This window comes from Silene latifolia, chromosome Y, assembly GCF_048544455.1.
Source record: "Silene latifolia isolate original U9 population chromosome Y, ASM4854445v1, whole genome shotgun sequence".
Classification (NCBI taxonomy): domain Eukaryota; kingdom Viridiplantae; phylum Streptophyta; class Magnoliopsida; order Caryophyllales; family Caryophyllaceae; genus Silene; species Silene latifolia.
The window spans coordinates 241163703-241179218 of NC_133538.1; the positions used below are offsets into that span (position 1 = coordinate 241163703).

A 15516-nucleotide genomic window follows, 5' to 3' on the forward strand; every position below is an offset into this window, starting at 1 on the left:
CCAAAACTTTCACATACTCCATTTGGGATTGAGGATGATGCCATCATAGCATTGACATGTTGTTTGGGTGATTTGGAAGCTTCATCAAGCTTAGCCATAGCCTTCTCAAAATTCAAGTTGACGGTGTCGATATGAGCACTTAGTTGAGCACCCAATTGTGTGATGGAATCTACCTCATGCTTTCCTCCTCTATTGACCTTTCGAGGCCTACTATATTGGAAATTATGAACCGCCATCTCTTTGATTTTGGCCCATGTTTGGTTGTCATCAACTTCGGTGAACCTCCCATTGGATCCCATATTAAGCACATTGCGTGAGTCTTCATATAAGCCATTCCAAAACTGTTAAACAAGGAACCATTCACTATGTCCATGGTGTGGACAAGAACGACAAGTGTCCTTAAATCTCTCTCATGCTTCATATAATGACTCCTCAAACCTTTGCTTGAACCCGGTGATTTGGGCTCTCAACATGTTAGTCTTCTCCATAGGATATAATTTCTTGTAGAAGGCAAGTGCTAACTTCTTCCATGAATCAATACCAAGGGTAGCCTTGTCTAGGCTCTTCAACCATTGCTTTACGGTACCGATCAAGGAAAAAGGAAACAATACACACCGAAATTGATCTTGAGTAACTCCGGTTTGAGAAATTGCATCACAATAGTCACAAAAAGTCTCCATATGTAAATGAGGATCTTCACTAGGCATCCCTCCAAATTGAGTTCTCTCAACTAATTGTATGAATGCGGATTTGGCAATGAAATTACCGGTTAAATGTGGTGGTGTAGGAGTACCGTTTGGCAAGTTCTCCTCGGTTGGTACGGAATGAGATGAAAATTTAGGCATTGTTGGTTGATTTTGTGGTTGGTTTTGATTTGGGTTATCCTCTCCTTCTCTTGTAAAAGGTTTGACAAACTCAATGTAATTTGGTTGAATGTCCACAATCTCTCCAATACCCAAAATTCAAAGAAGTACACCTAGCAACTCTTCTATTGTTGGTTAAGGTCCTTTCAATCTCGAGATCAACAGGTAATGGATTACCTTGTGATCTCCTAGTCATGCAAAATATCAAACAACTAGAAAACGATTAGAACAACCTTGAGGAGATTGACTTCCCCAAGGTAAAGAAATATACAACTAAAAACAATTAACAAAAATGAAATCAATTGAACACCGTCCCCGGCAATGGCGCCATTTTTGGTCGGTGTAGTCGTTATTTCAACCAAAACAATATTTATATCTTTACAAACTACTCTTAGTAGAGTGATAAGCAAAGGTCAGATCCCAAGGGACGGGTATCGATTCAAGATTTCAATTGCAAGTAGTTATGTCTTAGGGTGTCACAAATTTGGGTTGAGATGAGATGTAATCTAAACTAATCAACAAGATGAATGAAAACAAAGTAAAGCAATAAAAGGGATTTGTAAACAATTGATTAAGGGCACTAGGGTGTCATGGGTTCATAGGGGAATCATGGAAATAGATCGTACAAACATGTTCTCAAATAGATGCAAGCAACTTATTGTCGTGATGGAATCGAGTTAGTGTATATCTTACAATTCCTAGGAAGATTTAGGTCCCGGAGCCGAGTCGATCAAGACTTTACAACACCTACAAGTCGACTTAGTCTCTTCCTATTCAACTCTATGCATGGTCTAACAAGGCTTGAGTTGGCTTATATCTTACAAGCCTCATTGAAAAGATAAGAGATGGGTAAAAAATGCAAGGTTTCATAGTCTAGCATTTTATCAAACATAACATGTCCATAAGTTGAAACCACAACAAGCAAGCAACTAATTATGGAAGCATATTAAATTAAGCATAGATCTAATCCCATGATTGATTCCCCTAATTCCCCCATTAATCCTAGCTAAGAGACTACTCACTGATGATGAAGTTTAACATGCTAATAATGATGTCAATCATATAAACAAAGCAAAACATGATGAATAAGTTGTTGGAGCTTGTGTCCTCCACAAATTAGTGTGATAACATTTCTAAATCTCTTACAGGTTCCAAAGGGTATACTTCGTATTTTAATCAGTTGATTAACGATTACCTAATAACGGTTGGCTTGCTAGAAAGTTTGACGTTATTATCATACAGATGGCGGTGATCAACTGGTCCCTAAAGGTCACACCTATAGGATGTGTTTGAGAGATGTGGTTATAGAAATATAATCACATTGATGCCTAATATGACTAAACAGTTAGTCAATGTGTTGATGAGACAATTGTTTAATGAAGATTAAATAATATTAGTTGAGACGAATTAACTGTCAATTTGTAAATTGAATATAATAAGTTATATTTAATTAAATGTATGTAACGTTAGCTTGGACGAATTAATCTGGTAATTCGTAATTAAATGTAATTGGTTATATTTAATATCAACAAGATGAATGTGTCATAGTGGTAATAGTGAGGGTACACAAACCAAGAGGTCATGGGTTCGATCCTCACTAGATGACAATTTAACACATTTTATACATTTTTGGAATAACCGAAAATAAGGAAATTATACTCCTTATTTCGGTGAAATGGGCCGAGAATTAATAGAATGATCTACCCTAATTACTTCCTAATACACGACATATAGGGAGAGAGGGGGAACAATCATTCTAACCTAATTTTTCCTAAGCCATTCGAGCCTCCTCTCTCATCAGAAAAACACAAAAACCCTAAATTTTTACAGAAAATTTGGATCGATTCTAGCACAATCAAAGGGCATATCTCATATCATCTTGGGTGCAACTGATAGGAGAATATCATTGCGATATTGTTCATAGGCCGTATTTGCTAGGACCAAAGGTTATTTCTTAATCCTTTACTTTTGTTTATGTAATTTTATTTTCTGACTAGTGATCATCTTCATAAAATTCGTTATAATCCTTTGAATATAAAGGGATGCATATAGATAAATCCCACAAGTTGTATCAGAGCCAAGGCCACGAATTTTAATTTTGATGATTTTCATAAAATTGTTTGTAAACAATATTTAGGGTTTGCGAAAAAAAAGGTAATCGGCTGGATTTTTTTTTTTGAGCCGTGGAATTTTTTTTTTTCGTTTTCGTTACTGTTCACGGATGAACAGTACTTTTAAAAAAAAAAATTCTGTTTTTTTCCTTTCGGTTTCTCCTGAAAAACCGATTAAAGTTTTTTACGGCTGTTTTTGTTTATGCCGATTTGAAAAGCATCCGAGAAAAGAAATTTTTTTTTCTTATTCATTCATGTGGCAGGAAAAAATTTTTTTTTTTTGTTTTGTTATGGTTTTTACAGAAAAACCGCAAGAAGAAAGAAATAAAAACGGGCTGTTTTTGTTGTTTTGTCTATCCAGCCGAGAGAAAAGTAAAAAAAAAAAATTTGGTTTCTGTTACTGTTCACGTGCTGGACAGATTAAAAAAAAAAATTTGTTTTTTTTTCGGTTTTAGCTGTAAAATCGAGAAAAGTTTTCTTTGGGTTGTTTCGGTTTTTACCGAGATAAATTTTAAAGAAAATTTTTTTTGGGTTTGTTGTGGCCAATTAATTATTGTGAAGCGGTTCATAATTCAAGGATACCTAATCATTTTAAAGCAGTTTAAAATTTTGACGGATTAAATTCATATTACAAGTTTAATATGAATTAAGATTGAAATTAATGCGATTAATTGAGGAATTGTCACTTAATTTGATAATTTAAATGGGTGGTTTGGATAAAATTAATCTACATAATGTAACACCCCGATTTATGAAGGAGCCTTTAGCAAGACATTCCCTAATAAACCGGACTGTTACCATCTCGGTTTCCCGAGGTAGTGAATAACAAATTAAACTCCAAGGCAAAATATATAATTACTTTAACTTAATTATTACAAAACCTCTTTTACATCAAATTACAAGGAACTAACATAAATGAAAGTGAAAGTCTTCTAAATGATGATCTAGCTACTAAGTCTTCGGATCCAGTGTCTCACGCCCATCAAGCTCACCTATCTCACAAACTGTCAAGCACTGCTCCCCAATATTTGGATCGTCACGGTGTTCACGAATACACAGGGTCAACCACGAGGTTGAGTAGGGAATACAATGAAACAACAAAATATGATATGCATGCTCCTCCGTCACCTCCATCTCCATCTCAACTCATATCTCATAACCGGAACACCCGACCATACCGATCCCGGTAGACTATATATCGACCGTAGCCGATCTGCCCATTTCCTTGTTGAGGACACAGGGCAAGTCTGCAGAAAACTGCACGGGCCTTATCACAACATCATCTTCACCACACCACATCACCACAACATCCTCCATCTCCAATGCATATGAATGCTCAAAAGAAATTAATGCAACACAATATATATATCTTTGAACTGATCAATCATAAAATCATGCCGGTTACCAAATGTTGTGATAACATACTCAATACGATCAATTCAGTCAATCACCTTCCAGTATATGAATCATAACGTAAATCAACAGCCACGAAGCAAGTCAACGTTCACAGTTTGGTCATACGAAACACAAACAAGTCAACACAATTCAACATCAACGATAATAAGTCAAGTGTATTTCCCTACCTTTTCGCAATCCAAGCACACACAAGCAATCACTTATGATCCTTCACTTATCCATCACCTACATAACATAATTATGTATAATTACCATCTACTCAGTCAATTAATCATGCACATAACTTAGACTCATCATAACTTAATAGGAATATCAATTTAAAGAACAAACACGACGTTTCCTGATTTTCCTGCTCATGGCAGACTCGGTATAAAATGAATAACTAATTCCAGAAAATTCAAATTGATGCAAGGCCAATTGAATTGGAACCCTATGAGTCTTAGCTACAATTTATATATAACGTATTTTTCTCAAATTCCAAACTTATCAAGGGTTTTCAGACTGATTTCCAAAAACTGAAAGAAACCGTCGCATAAAAAGTATTGATTCATAAAACGAGTTTGACAATTGATTCTTAAGTAAAACCAACGCCTAACTCATATAAACTATTTAAATTAAATATATAAAAAAGACCCAGCACCAATTCAATATCTAAATTATGTATTAGAAGTAATCTTTCAGCCTCTACTGATTTGCGGACTTTTTAGATAGACGTTCACAAATAATTTCTTCTGGAAAAACTACACGGTGAAATGCTACCAATTTTCACAGGCATAAACTAGGCTTGGAATAAATATGAGTCTCTTCTTTAACTTTTTGCATCCCAGGGATTTAAGACAGGTAAAACACTCAAATAACACAGACTAACGAATCTGTAAATTGCTGTAACTATTCCATTCATTTATCTCATACAATTTATAATCAAAAACCCCCAAACCAATTCTAGGGTTACGAAAATTATTCCAATACTACTATAATTATGCTAATAATTGAATAAAGAGGTAATAGGATAGTCTACTTACGAAATAGGATGAGAATAGGCTGAGAAATCGCCTCATGATTCCTCACGTGACTCCCTTCACACACGGCTCCCTCTTCTCTCTTTTCTCTCTTTTCTCATGGTTAAAATGAATATGGTGATAGGGAGATTAGGGTTTGGTTAGATGGGTTATACATATAGGATAGGTGCTATTAAGAAGATACGGGCCTAGCCTAGTTAGATTAATTAAAACCCGAGTCACATAATTACCCGAGTCACAAATACACTACACGACCCAGCTGGTAACTCGGCCTAATATAATATCATATTAAAATACCGGGTATTACAGTCTACCCTCCTTAAAAGAAACTTCGTCCCGAAGTTTAACCATAACAGAAACATATCATGTAACACTCCAACATAACCCACACAACGCATAACCAATATAACCAAACTGAGAAATCACACATGAAAGTATAAAGATTTTACAATCCTACCCTCCTTAAACATGGTTACGTCCCCGTAACCTTCATTATTATAACAAAAGTTCTCAAACTACTGCTAACAACTGAAAGAGGATAAAAGATTCACAACTCACGTTCAAGTTAACTAATCCCTACTAAAGACAATCAATATACAAGCTCTCTCAAGGAAGCTACGATTCTTCTTTGCTTTCAAAGACATCGCCACGGATCGGAGCAAAAGCCACGTTGAATAACTTAAGACATTTCAGTATTAATCTAAACACTCTTCATATCAATCAATACATGCAATAACATTCACAGGATCTGCTTGTCAATCTAATTTATACATTACTACTCAGGTTACAAAGATGAAGATGCTTAGGTGCTCACATATGGTTCATGTCAAATAGCATATTTTCCAAGAAATATTGGTCGAATGACGAATGACGAATGCACATTGATTGGCAAATTTTACAAGCTTATTGGTCGAGTCAGTCAAGCGAGTAAAAATGATATTGGAAAGTTAACATACAATACTATCATACATAAAATTTCATTCTTGGTGTTAAATATATTTAAACTGCACCCAACACCATGACATAAAAGATTATATGTATTTAACTACACCAATTTTACAAATATTCATTACATATCATGCTAATATCAACATACCATGTTAACACACAACTCACTTAAATCACCACATTACATTTCCCGTTTTGACATTCGTAACTAACCACAACCCACTAATTCACTACATGAACGAACAACATGACTAAATTAACCCACTATTTGTGACTCCGTTCTAGCTTCATTCCCCCAGACTAGCAAATATCATGAAACCATACAACCGGACAATCGGGCCGGAAATCTCATTCGAATTTATACTCACACGACAAAATTTAACTTCATTTTCAAAACTTTTACTTTCATCTTTGGACGGTGAATAACTTTCTTAACATAAATCTTATAACAGAGCCGTCCATAGAATCCATTTAACTCAAAATCAGATAAACTTAACTCAATTCCTTCAAACAATACGAGCTTAGGTGTCGACTCATATTTCGTAATTTACAGGTTCATCTTATTCATTTCAGTCCTATCTTTACTAATGAACGACTATTACCTCAACATAAGGATTTTAGTTGCATTTCTTTACTCAGTTATATTCACGGCTAACACGACTACAGCATTTAATCGGAGACCTTTTAGATAGTACACATTCCCTGGTGACGTCTCATCAAAGCATACGATTCGTACCATGATGTAAAGCAAGTAACTACAAATTAACTGTGTTCAATCAAAATTTTACCTCTTTATTACAGATCTATTTATCACGGGTTGCATGGTCACACAAAAGTATAAGTACCAACTCAATCACATGTTAAATTTTAAAACGATTTATCACGTCATAAGAACTAGACAAGAGTCTAACCATATAGTCAATATAAGAAGATTACTAGTTTAGATCGGAGGCACATTATAAAATTTCCTGTTAAACTCCTTACGGAACCATCGACTGTGCGTCATGAGTAATTAACTTAATAATGTAGAAGTCAAACAACTGAAATTACAATTGAGTATTAATATTACAATTGAGTATTAATGGTTATATGATTCACAATAACAACAAAATTACTTCCATATCACACATATGTTTAACATTTTAGCAACCATACCATTCAATTGTATCCATCAACTCAGTATAATTCATTTTCAGCAAAATAAAAGATATCGCATAAACAACTTAAACATGTACATATACCATCATATAACTTGTAAAACATTATCTATAATAAAAGATTAGCAAGGTGAACAAGTTCTCTGGTTTGCACGGTTTGAACAAATACGCAACTCGTGGCTCAATTAAACGTAACTATAACGACTATCATTTAAACATACGCATAACATGTGAATCATCAAAGGGTTATCTCATTATAATTCATAGCGACGGTTCGAGAATATATTTCAAATATCGTAACTATATCAAACTATATTTCAAATATCGTGACAATTGCAACAATCACCTTAGCATTTCATGACAATACAACTATGAACATATCCAATAAGGAGCAACAACACTATTTTATTATCATATCATAAGTTAAGGTTCAACTGAAATAAATTAATGCAATGAAAGTAATAAGTATAACTATAGGCACACAGACTCACATAAAAGACATTAGAACTCAGATGACATCCTACATGTGTGAACATTTAGACATACTCATTACTACCATCCATGTGTAAACATTTAAACATAATTATTATAAATATTCATGCGAGTATATTAGAACAATCAAGTTAACATTTAACGCCACCAACTTTACCAAGATATGACAATATAGTTTTATATTTATATATATCCGACCACTATTCAAATATGATGAACACACCAGAGATATTATAACATGCCAAGCATAAAATATGCAAACAACTGGACTCGTATAAAATATTTCACCCTCGATTAAGAATCAAATTAAGCTATTCAATTTCACTCATACTATCATGCCAACAATGTTATAAACTAAACTTTAATTTTTTTTTTATCACTAGTTAAGATACATAACCAATGAATATGTGTGCTACTATCATCATATAAGGACACTATAATTTCACATTAATAAGACTTATGAAATAATCGAACAACTGCATGAAAACTCAACATAGCATTCACATTTTAAAAGTTATGATTCACGTTGTAACTTCCAAAAAAAATCACGAATAAATAACCATTCAACGAAAACTTGAGTTATATTACTTTTTATAACATACAGAGAGTTAAAAATTCGTGAGAAAAAGAATGAGGTCCAAAGCTCAAGAATTCAATTTTTAAAGGATTTTACAACTCAGTTGGTCCAAACAAGTATGTGACAGCAATTGGTCCGAAACTTGGGTCAGTTTGCAAAACTTACCATTTAATATAGAAACATCAAGAATTTTCGTGGCTTATCAATTTGAAAACATATGCGAATCTTCTGATCGATGGAGTTAGAATTATGCAAAAATTATTAATACAATTTAAACGAGGATTTTTACAAAATCGTTGGTCGAAACATCACTGCACAGGAACTTCCTGACCACAGCCCACTAAAATATTTATTACTCCTAATCCGTATATCCTATAAGCATAAAACCAACGCCAAATGAACACTAACTCATGAGGCTATCTCTCATAAAATTTTCATCCATAGGCAATAAACAGAAAAGAAATGGCAGTAAGGTCAATTAAAGAGTAAAATCAAACAAAACGAGTTTCAGCACTAGGTCATTCTTTACTATGTTACAAGCTCTTATGAACATACTATATATACTAACCCATCCCAACTTAAATCTCACACTTTGTACTTACGTAAACATCTATCCCATAGAATCCCTTAGCATCTCGATCTACTCCTTACATCTAAATCACGATTGCTATGACTAGAAACAAGCAATTCAATAGTGTTTCTGATTACTATCACAATACTATACTAGCATGGCTTCGGGATCACATAACCGCATATCACTAGACATAATAGCACTATCAACACGTCATTCACATCCATCCAGATAAATATCATCAATTCGCAATTATTTTCACGCTCACGATTACCACAATCCAACACTTCATTGATTATCAATCTGAACACGAAAATTTATTTCTCATCTCCACAACATCATATGATCACGTCATCATTCATACAAAATACTTACCGTAACGTTGTCTTGCAGAATGGTTAGAATATATGGGTCTCAAGGTATACATCAACTCGATTATATCCAAGGTTTTCCTTCTAACTACCCCATTCACTCAATTTTCTCTCGGGTTACCTGGTTCAAAACTGAGAGGGCAAAAGAGCACGTATTAAGGGCGCCTTCTTAACCGCACTTTGTGAGCTCTTGAGTTTATTCCCAGGGGTTCATTTTATTTAGACACATCCTACGTTCATTGGGTTCATTGGTTTAGGCCCGAGGATCGTTCGCTCTGATACCACTTTGTAACACCCCGATTTATGAAGGAGCCTTTAGCAAGACATTCCCTAGTAAACCGGATTTGTTACCATCTCGGTTTCGAGGTAGTGAATAACAAATTAAACTCCAAGGCAAAATATATAATTACTTTAACTTAATTATTACAAAACCTCTTTTACATCAAATTACAAGGAACTAACATAAATGAAAGTGAAAGTCTTCTAAATGATGATCTAGCTACTAAGTCTTCTGATCCAGTGTCTCACGCCCATCAAGCTCCCAGCCTATCTCATAAACCTGTCAAGCCTGCTCCCCAATATTTGGATCGTAATAGGTGTTCACGAATACACAGGGTCAACCACGAGGTTGAGTAGGGAATACAATGAAACAACAAAATATGATATGCATGCTCCTCCGTCACCTCCATCTCCATCTCAACTCATATCTCATAACCGGAACACCCACCATACCGATCCCGGTAGACTATATATCGACCGTAGCCGATCGCATTTCTTGTGAGGACACGAGGGCAAGTCTGAGAACCCGCTTTGGGCCTTATTACAACATCATCTTCACCACACCACATCACCACAACATCCTCCATCTCCAATGCATATGAATGCTCAAAAGAAATTAATGCAACACAATATATATATCTTTGAACTGATCAATCATAAAATCATGCCGGTTACCAAATGTTGTGATAACATACTCAATACGACCAATTCAGTCAATCACCTTCCAGTATATGAATCATAACGTAAATCAATAGCCACGAAGCAAGTCAACGTTCACAGTTTGGTCATACGAAACACAAACAAGTCAACACAATTCAACATCAACGATAATAAGTCAAGTGTATTTCCCTACCTTTTCGCAATCCAAGCACACACAAGCAATCACTTATGATCCTTCACTTATCCATCACCTACATAACATAATTATGTATAATTACCATCTACTCAGTCAATTAATCATGCACATAACTTAGACTCATCATAACTTAATAGGAATATAAATTTAAAGAACAAACACGACGTTTCCTGATTTTCCTGCTCATGGCAGACTCGGTATAAAATGAATAACTAATTCCAGAAAATTCGAATTGATGCAAGGCCAATTGAATTGGAACCCCATGAGTCTTAGCTACAATTTATATCTAACGTATTTTTCTCAAATTCCAAACTTATCAAGGGTTTTCAGACTGATTTCCAAAAACTGACAGAAACCGTCGCATAAAACGTATTGATTCATAAAACGAGTTTGACAAATGATTCTTAAGTAAAACCAACGTCTAACTCATATAAACTCTTTAAATTAAATATATGAAAAAGAACCAGCACCAATTCAATATCTAAATTATGTTTTAGAAGTAATCTTTCAGCCTCTACTGATTTGCGGACTTTTTAGATAGACGTTCACAAATAATTTCTTCAGGAAACACTACACGGTGAAATGCTACCAATTTTCACAGGCATAAACTAGGCTTGGAATAAATATGAGTCTCTTCTTTAACTTTTTGCATCCCAGGGATTTAAGACAGGTAAAACACTCAAATAACACAGACCAACGAATCTGTAAATTGCTGTAACTATTCCATTCATTTATCTCATACAATTTATAATCAAAAACCCCCAAACCAATTCTAGGGTTACGAAAATTATTCCAATACTACTATAATTATGCTAATAATTGAATAAAGAGGTAATAGGATAGTCTACTTACGAAATAGGATGAGAATAGGTTGAGAAATCGCCTCATGATTCCTCACGCGGCTCCCTTCACACACGGCTCCCTCTTCTCTCTTTTCTCTCTTTTCTCATGGTTAAAATGAATATGGTGATAGGGAGATTAGGGTTTGGTTAGATGGGTTATACATATAGGATAGGTGCTATTAAGAAGATACGGGCCTAACCTAGTTAGATTAATTAAAACCCGAGTCACATAATTACCCGAGTCACAAATACACTACACGACCCAGCTGGTAACTCGGCCTAATATAATATCATATTAAAATACCGGGTATTACAGTCTACCCTCCTTAAAAGAAACTTCGTCCCGAAGTTTAACCATAACAGAAACATATCATGTAACACTCCAACATAACCCACACAACGCATAACCAATATAGCCAAACTGAGAAATCACACATGAAAGTATAAAGATTTTACAATCCTACCCTCCTTAAACATGGTTACGTCCCAGTAACCTTCATTATTATAACAAAAGTTCTCAAACTACGCTAACAATGAAAGAGGATAAAAGATTCACAACTCACGTTCAAGTTAACTAATCCCTACTAAAGACAATCAATATACAAGCTCTCTCAAGGAAGCTACGATTCTGCTGCTCTGAAGACATCGCCACGGATCGGAGTAAAAGCCACGTTGAATAACTTAAGACATTTCAATATTAATCTAAACACTCTTCATATCAATCAATACATGCAATAACATTCACGGGATCGCTTGTCAATCTAATTTATACATTACTACTCGGGTTACAAAGATGAAGATGCTTAGGTGCTCACATATGGTTCATGTCAAATAGCATATTTTCCAAGAAATATTGGTCGAATGACGAATGACGAATGCACATTGATTGGCAAATTTTACAAGCTTATTGGTCGAGTCAGTCAAGCGAGTAAACAGCGATATTGGAAAGTTAACATACAATACTATCATACATAAAATTTCATTCTTGGTGTTAAATATATTTAAACTGCACCCAACACCATGACATAAAAGATTAAATGTATTTAACTACACCAATTTTACAAATATTCATTACATATCATGCTAATATCAACATACCATGTTAACACACAACTCACTTAAATCACCACATTACATTTCCCGTTTTGACATTCGTAACTAACGACAACCCACTAATTCACTACATGAACGAACAACATGACTAAATTAACCCACTATTTGTGACTCCGTTCTAGCTTCATTCCCCCGGACTAGCAAATATCATGAAACCATACAACGGACACATTTGGAAATCTCATTCGAATTTATACTCACACGACAAAATTTAACTTCATTTTCAAAACTTTTACTTTCATCTTTGGACGGTGAATAACTTTCTTAACATAAATCTTATAACAAAGCCGTCCATAGAATCCATTTAACTCAAAATCAGATAAACTTAACTCAATTCCTTCAAACAATACGAGCTTAGGTGTTGACTCATATTTCGTAATTTACAGGTTCATCTTATTCATTTCAGTCCTATCTTTACTAATGAACGACTATTACCTCAACATTAGGATTTTAGTTGCATTTCTTTACTCAGTTATATTCACGGCTAACACGACTACAGCATTTAATCGGAGACCTTTTAGATAGTACACATTCCCTGGTGACGTCTCATCAAAGCATACGATTCGTACCATGATGTAAAGCAAGTAACTACAAATTAACTGTGTTCAATCAAAATTTTACCTCTTTATTACAGATCTATTTATCACGGGTTGCATGGTCACACAAAAGTATAAGTACCAACTCAATCACATGTTAAATTTTAAAACGATTTATCACGTCATAAGAACTAGACAAGAGTCTAACCATATAGTCAATATAAGAAGATTACTAGTTTAGATCGGAGGCACATTATAAAATTTCCTATTAAACTCCTTACAGAACCATCGACTGTGCGTCATGAGTAATTAACTTAATAATGTAGAAGTCAAACAACTGAAATTACAATTGAGTATTAATATTACAATTGAGTATTAATGGTTATATGATTCACAATAACAACAAAATTACTTCCATATCACACATATGTTTAACATTTTAGCAACCATACCATTCAATTGTATCCATCAACTCAGTATAATTCATTTTCAGCAAAATAAAAGATATCGCATAAACAACTTAAACATGTACATATACCATCATATAACTTGTAAAACATTATCTATAACAAAAGATTAGAAAGGTGAACAAGTTCTCTGGTTTGCACGGTTTGAACAAATAGGCAACTCGCGGCTCAATTAAACGTAACTATAACGACTATCATTTAAACATACGCATAACATGTGAATCATCAAAGGGTTATCTCATTATAATTCATAGCGACGGTTCGAGAATATATTTCAAATATCGTAACTATATCAAACTATATTTCAAATATCGTGACAATTGCAACAATCACCTTAGCATTTCATGACAATACAACTATGAACATATCCAATAAAGAGCAACAACACTATTTTGTTATCATATTATAAGTTTAGGTTCAACTGAAATAAATTAATGCAATGAAAGTAATAAGTATAACTATAGGCACACAGACTCACATAAAAGACATTAGAACTCAGATGACATCCTACATGTGTGAACATTTAGACATACTCATTACTACCATCCATGTGTAAACATTTAAACATAATTATTATAAATATTCATGCGAGTATATTAGAACAATCAAGTTAACATTTAACGCCACCAACTTTACCAAGATATGACAATATAGTTTTATATTTATATATATCCGACCACTATTCAAATATGATGAACACACCAGAGATATTATAACATGCCAAGCATAAAATATGCAAACAACTGGACTCGTATAAAATATTTCACCCTCGATTAAGAATCAAATTAAGCTATTCAATTTCACTCATACTATCATGCCAACAATGTTATAAACTAAACTTTAATTTTTTTTTTATCACTAGTTAAGATACATAACCAATGAATATGTATGCTACTATCATCATATAAGGACACTATAATTTCACATTAATAAGACTTATGAAATAATCGAACAACTGCATGAAAACTCAACATAGCATTCACATTTTAAAAGTTATGATTCACGTTGTAACTTCCAAAAAAAAATCACGAATAAATAACCGTTCAACGAAAACTTGAGTTATATTACTTTTTTAACATACAGAGAGTTAAAAATTCGTGAGAAAAAGAATGAGGTCCAAAGCTCAAGAATTCAATTTTTAAAGGATTTTACAACTCAGTTGGTCCAAACAATTATGTGACAGCAATTGGTCCGAAACTTGGGCCAGTTTGCAAAACTTACCATTTAATATAGAGACATCAAGAATTTTCGTGGCTTATCAATTTGAAAACATATGTGAATCTTCTGATCGATGGAGTTGGAATTATGCAAAAATTATTAATACAATTTAAATGAGGATTTTTACAAAATCGTTGGTCGAAACATCACTGCACAGGAACTTCCTGACCACAGCCCACTAAAATATTTATTACTCCTAATCCGTATATCCTATAAGCATAAAACTAACGCCAACTGAACACTAACTCACTAGGCTATCTCTCATAAAATTTTCATCCATAGGCAATAAACAGAAAAGAAATGGCAGTAAGGTCAATTATAGAGTAAAATCAAACAAAACGAGTTTCAGCACTAGGTCATTCTTTACTATGTTACAAGCTCTTTTGAACATACTATGTATACTAACCCATCCCAACTTAAATCTCACACTTTGTACTTACGTAAACATCTATCCCATAGAATCCCTTAGCATCTCGATCTACTCCTTACATCTAAATCACGATTGCTATGACTAGAAACAAGCAATTCAATAGTGTTTCTGATTACTATCACAATACTATACTAGCATGGCTTCGGGATCACATAACCGCATATCACTAGACATAATAGCACTATCAACACGTCATTCACATCCATCCAGATAAATATCATCAATTTGCAATTATTTTCACGCTCACGAT

At 34.0% G+C, this 15516-nt stretch overlaps 1 non-coding gene across 1 annotated transcript; it reads left to right on the plus strand.

Annotated features, from left to right (window-relative positions):
- The first annotated feature begins 365 nt into the window (after nt 1-365).
- LOC141635778 (small nucleolar RNA R71) lies at nt 366-473 on the plus strand. Its single transcript, XR_012540438.1, has one exon. It is a non-coding gene; the product is annotated as a small nucleolar RNA R71 (small nucleolar RNA).
- The last annotated feature ends 15043 nt before the right edge of the window (nt 474-15516 follow it).